Genomic DNA, 6,663 nt, shown 5'->3' with positions numbered 1-6,663 from the left:
AATATATTGCTGCAGGAAGTTGTTGTGCATAGATTCTTTGGATGAAGAATCTGTTACTGGACTATGAGTTATAATTTCTAAAATACCCATTTACTATGATAATCAAAGTGCTATTGCTATGACAGGTAATCCAGTTCAACACTCAATAACAAAGCACATCAGCATTAGGTACCATTTTATAAGGGAACATGTGATGAAAGGTACAGTGGAATTGCATTTTGTTCCAACAGATCAACAACTAGCAGATATCTTTACAAAACCACTATTTGAAGCTACCATTACAAGACTGGTAAATGAACTTGGAATGGTTTCAGGTTCTTTCTCAAAAGCTGTTTAGTTTTTGTTCTCATGCATCATACTTTATGATCACTGTTTACAGATTTTCTTATCTCCATGTAATATGTGCTTAAATTGTAATATATTAAACACTGCTTGTTATCTGATATGATTTTATAAACTCTGAAAGTGTTTTGAATGTTCTGTGACTATTCAATCCAATGAGGATTATCTTATTAGATACTGACTTAGTAGTCTTTAACAAACTATGTATCCCATGTTTGAATTAGTTGTTTATGTGGAAATCAATAACACAAGCAAATTCTGATTTTGATCTTAGTCAAATTTACTTTGTGTATCTTATTACTAAGTCACAAACTAGATTATTGCTTCTTATCTGTCAAATTGTAGAATATCAGTAAATCTTAAAAATGAACTACATGCTTGATAAGCCTCACTTATCTGAAGAAAACAAAAGAAAAGAAAAATTGAAATCAGGTACTCCTCTGAGATCTAGAGTAATCTATGTGAAAGGAAAGATCCAAGTGCATTGCTGGTATTAAGTAATATGCATTCGAAAAGCAAATTAATTTTTCTTGGTGACTTTTCACATTCTCTGATTACTGGAGAAATACTTTGATAATAGCATAAATTCTGATGGCAGTTGTAACTCATTTACACTGAGAAGCCACTATCTAAAGAATTTCAAAAGATGCATAAAATGAGCACAAACAGTGAAGTGGATTCTTGCATAACTTAATTCTATAGTAGACTTCACAATTCAAGACAGATTTTAAGCACTTTTCTTAGTTATGCCTTATTTCTAAGATATACTGAAGTTTATCAGACTTTAATATTTATCTTATCATTTGCACATACACACACTATCACTTTATATGAATGATGAAAATTACTGTGGTGATTAAGTTGTTTATGAAAAATAGTTAAGCATTATTTGCATAAATTCTGAGGACAAGTTCTGATTATGTTCTGATGATTAAACTCTGAAGAAACCAGTCAGTATTTGTGTGAAGAATCACAGAAATAGTCATTCACTTTTTGAGTACAGAAGCCATGTTCTAAAGCCATCTTTTACCTACTTTAACTCTTTTCTAATCTCTCTTATTCTCTTTCTCTCTTTTACTCTCTATTATTCTCTGAAGCTATTTTCACAGGCATTTTATCAAACACCTTGCGTACACACAACTTTTCACTTAATTTCTTACAGAAATGGCACCAAAGGACGTTATCTTTAATGGAACCAAGTTCATCCCCAACAATTATATGGCTATTCTCACCAAGGACGATGTTCCTTCAGATCTTCACTTTATCCAAGACTTTCTTACTCACAGTGAGATTGGGTATGCTTTGACCCAACCACAATCACTCTCAGGAACACAGATACTGGAGTTTTGGAGGACTGGAGTATATGATGATGGTGGTGAAAATGGGTCTCCAAGCATCATTTTCACAACTGGGGAAGATGAGCATCTGGTTACCTTGTCTACTATTCGACAAGCTCTGCATTTGCCAGAAAATTGTACTTTTAATGCTCAGATTGAGGATCCACTTCTACAGGGTATGATGGCCAATCTTGGCTATGAGAAAAGTCTGCCCAAGCTGGGACAACTGAAGAGGCCATACATCAGAAGGGAGTGGAGCTATTTCTTTGATTGCATTACCAGAGCCTTTGCCAACAAATGCTCAAATTTTGATGCTATTCCAATTATGAGTCAGCAAATAGAGTATGCACTTCTAAATCAAACTCATTTTGATTATGCTAATGCTATTTTGGGTTTTATTGGGGATAGGATGAAGGAGGACCCAAATACTGTTTATTTTGCTAGGTTCTGTCAGCTTTTTTATAGTTTTTGTTATTCTGATAAGCCCCAAAACTTTAGTGAGTCAATTCAACCTTTTAAACTTCATAAAAGGGCTTTCACAGACTTGTTATCTACTGATAATAAGAAAAACTTACTAAGACCCCTTCAAATTCCTGAGTCTGTAAAACAGTTCTTAGTAAACTCTGACCCCAACACATACACACCCAAATTTCCTGAAGTTGCACCCTCTCAACCTCTACCAACACAGCCTTTCAACTCTCAACCACAACCTACCATCAGAACCTACTTCCAACCTGCACAATCCTCTCGACCACAACCATCAACACCTACAATCAGAACCTCACCTCTCAAATCCAAAACCTCTGGTACTACTCAAAAGGTGCCAGTTGTAAAATCTGACAAATCCTCTATGCCTAAAAGGACTATCTCTGTGCCTAAATCTCCACCAAGGAGAAGAAGAAGGATTATTCTGAGCGATGAATCTGATGAGGTGATCAAGTCCAGGTTCCTGCATCAGAACCTGTGACAGAAGAAGCTGAAAAGGTAATTTTTTAGAAGGAGGTAGAAGCTGAAGAATCAACTCTTCGGAAAGAGAATGAGGCTGAGGGTTCTGGAATTCTGAAAAAGAAAAGACCTTCAAGTTTTGATACAGATAAAGTCACTCCTCCATCTAGAAATCAAGGAAGATGAGAGCAGGTAGGCATATGGCACATCCTCAATCTGAGGATGCTAAAGAAGCTGATGAAGGGGATCAAGAATATTTGATCTCACAAGAACCTACAGTAATTGAAGCCCTTCCAGCACCTAGAAAATTCTATTTCATTAATATGAAATTCCTGAAATGCACAGATCAGAACCTGTGATTTCTCCACCTCACTCTCCAATCTAGGCTATAGATGATGTTGAACAACAAGAGACAAAATTCTGAAATAGATATTCATAACTTGAATATTCCTACTGTCTTGTATCTGGAAGCACCACAAGCAAATGAGTCAACTCTACCTGTTTCTCCATTAAATGTTGATATTCCTACTAATCCAATTCTGGATTTGGATCCTGAAACATATGAAGTAGTTCCAGAATCTCCTTCAGCTACACACACTCTTGTGTTATCAGAAGATGAGGAGATCTTATCAAGTTCTGGAGACAGAGCTCCAGTTAATGCTCCAATTCTTGGAAATGAGGCACTACTTAAATTTGTTGAAGAAGATGCTCCTGTTCCATGGGAAGAAACTCACAGAGGAGTTGAATGGACCAATAAGTGGAATGAAACTGACTTCATTCTAAGCTTAAATGTTCTGAAAGATCATATTTCAAAAGCTGATGAGTTGGTGACAAATTCTGATTTTAAGACACAACTTAAAGTCACTGCTCTCAGTACTAAATCTCTTCAAGGTCTACACTCCACAACTCAAGCAAAGGTTGATCAATTTCAAGAAACAGCTGATAAGCTAGACATGGAGATAAAACTAGACAAAAAGAGGTTTATCAGACCTATTCAAGAGAAAGTGGAAGCAATTGAGAAAGTTCAAGAAAAGCAGCAGACCCAACTGGATTAGGTCTCGCAAAATCAAGCTGCTCAACAAATTCAATTAACTGAAATCCAATCTTCGGTGGAACTTCTTCTCTCACTAATCCTTGCAGATGATGCCAAAAAGGGGGAGAAGGTAGTTAAGTCCAAATGCTCAACTATCCAAACTCTGAAGAAAAAGGATGATTCTGAAGATGACCAGGGAAACCCTAGCAAGGGCAAAGGTCAAGGTCAAGTTCAAAGCAACAAAGTTTCTTCACAGAAACTAATTTTTGATTCTAGCAAATCTTCTACACAGAAGAATACAAGTTCTGAAACTGTGAATGCTCAAGTTCTGAAAGCAAGTTCTGATGATCAAAGTCTGATGACAAAGCATGATATTCTGATTCAGTCTGGAAGTCAAGACTCTCAGAAGTTTTTACAAACTCTGAAACTTAAGGGAAGGGAGACTATTGTCTACTATAAAGATCCCAAGATTCAGACACTTGATGAAGAAATTGCTAGAAGATTATTTCTCAAGGATAATCCTGGAATGGATTTAGAGAATCTAAAGGAGAAAGAAGCTAGATTTGCAGCTGAGAAGACAAATCTTAAGTTTAAAGCTTCTAATGCAAATAAACCTCCAAGGCCTAGGGAAAAAAGCATTGTGATCAATGAAAGGTCAACTTCTGAGGCTTCAAAGCCCAAGACAAGGTCACAAGTTGAAATTGATCCCAAGGCAAAAGGGAATGGAAAGATTGATGAACCAACAAAGAAACAAGAGATGAAGATTACTCAAATCCTGATAAATCTTGTGTGCAAAATGATTCAAGTTTTTGATGATGCAGCTGTAGAAGATGAAACTGTTGAAACTCTGAAAAGAAAGAAGATAACAGAAGAATCTAAGACAACCTCTGACATAGCTCAAGTTGTTCAGAGTGAAGACATTTCAGAACAACAAGGTATAAATGAAACAACAAATCCTGATCAAGTCATTAAGACATCAACCTCTAACAGAGCTCAAGTTGATTTGAACAAGATGACAGTTACTGATAAAAATAAACTCCTATGGAAAAATGTTACACCATCATATCCTAAGAAAAGTCAACTTCTATCTGACTTCTTGACTGTTGGATTGAATGCCAGTGAAGCAAGAGACAGATTTGGGTTAGGATCAAGTGAAGCCAAGCTGAAAATAGGAGTTGAAGTAACTATCAAAGATCCATTCTTATTAACTGACAAACCACTTGAGGAAGTTACACAGAAACATCTTGACAAGGTTATATCTGTTCAAGTGGTACCGGATGCTCATGCTAAGAGTAATTTCAAGGAAAAGCTGATTCTGTTTCTTAAAGATGGAAGAACATACATAATGTCAGAATCAGATGTGCTGAACAAATCTATGAAAGAACTTTAATTCTTTCATTATCTGTTGGAGATAAAGTCTGAGATTACCAGAAGATGGTCAAATTTTATCATGAAGACCATAAGGGATAAAGCCAGAATCTCTAGATCAAGGGTTGTAGAATTTATTCCAAAGACAGTTGAAGATGATGGAAGTGAAATTCCAATGAAAAAGAATTCTTCTAAACTTGAAGTTATTCTGAAAGAGAAATGTTTGTGCTATAATGAAGATTCATCTCATCCAAGAGTAATCAGACTTGGTGATGGATTAGAATGAAATCACATCTCAGCATTTAGGACTGCCATCTACCAGAGTGGAAGTCAAGATGAAGAACTGAAGCAAGTCAAGGCTACATTAGCTCAAGTCTTGAGGAATGCAGAAGAGAAGCTGATATCAAACTTTGTCAAGAATCACTCTGGATTCAGATTGATTCAGTAAGATTGGTAAAAGTTGCACGGACTGTAAGTTGTAGTTAGTTGTCTGAATAAACTCTCATTGCATTTGTACTTAAATGTTTTTGACATCATCAAATCTATTAACTTGTATATTTTTCATAATTTACAAGTTGGGGGAGATTGTTAGATATATTTATGATGTCATGTCTAATATGTTGTGTTTAGTTTCAGAACTTAATATCAGGACTTATCAGGACTTACTGGAAATCAGGACATACTGAATTCAGAACTTATATCAGAACTTAAGGCGTCAGAAGATATATCAGACTTAAGTGCGGGAAGACTTCAGATAAGGAATGCAGCTGATTTATATGAGAGAACCTGGACTAAAACAAAGGAAGATATGCATGAAGAGTTGGACAACTAGAAGACTTGTAAAAAGATAATATTTGATTGATATATTTTAGGAGATAGAATTATATTCCATATCAATTATAAGATATCTTATAACTGTGTACTATATAAACACAACTTAGGGTTTACACTATATGTGTTATCATTCACGAGAACATAATTCATTGTAACCTAGCAGCTCTTAGTGATATTGTTCATCACCGAGAGAGTAGTTTAACCTACTTTGTAACAGAGCTTATTATATTGAATAAACTTGATACTGTTACATTCTTGTGTTCTAAATTGATTTGATTGTATCAACACTATATTCAACCCCCTTCTATAGTGTTGTGTGACCTAACAGATTCACTAGAGGAACAATAGACAAGACACTCTTCTATAAGCTACATGGTTGTGTTATGATCCTGGTTCAGATTGATGTGGATGATATCATTTTTGGATCTACTAATAAAAAGCTCTGTCAAAGATTCTCTAAGCTTATGCAGAGTGAATATGAAATGAGTATGATGGGGAATTGAGTTACTTTCTTGGAATTCAAGTCAGTCAAAGAAGTGATGGAATCTTCATCAGCCAAACTAAGTATGTCAAGGATTTATTGAAGAAGTTTGGTATGGTTGATTGTTCACTTGCATCTACACCTATGTCTACAGCTACAAAGTTGGATGAAGATAAAAAGGGCAAAAGTGTAGATATATTAAGCTATAGAGGAATAATTGGATCTTTATTGTACTTAACTTCAAGTAGACTAGACATCATGTTTGCAAAATGTCTGTGTGTAAGATTTTAAGCCAATCCAAAAGAATCACATTTGATGGCTTT

This window comes from Apium graveolens, chromosome 8 (assembly GCF_009905375.1).
Source record: "Apium graveolens cultivar Ventura chromosome 8, ASM990537v1, whole genome shotgun sequence".
Taxonomy (NCBI): Eukaryota; Viridiplantae; Streptophyta; class Magnoliopsida; order Apiales; family Apiaceae; genus Apium; species Apium graveolens.
The sequence above is the reverse complement of the archived record's forward strand: the minus strand, read 5'-3'. Positions refer to the sequence as shown.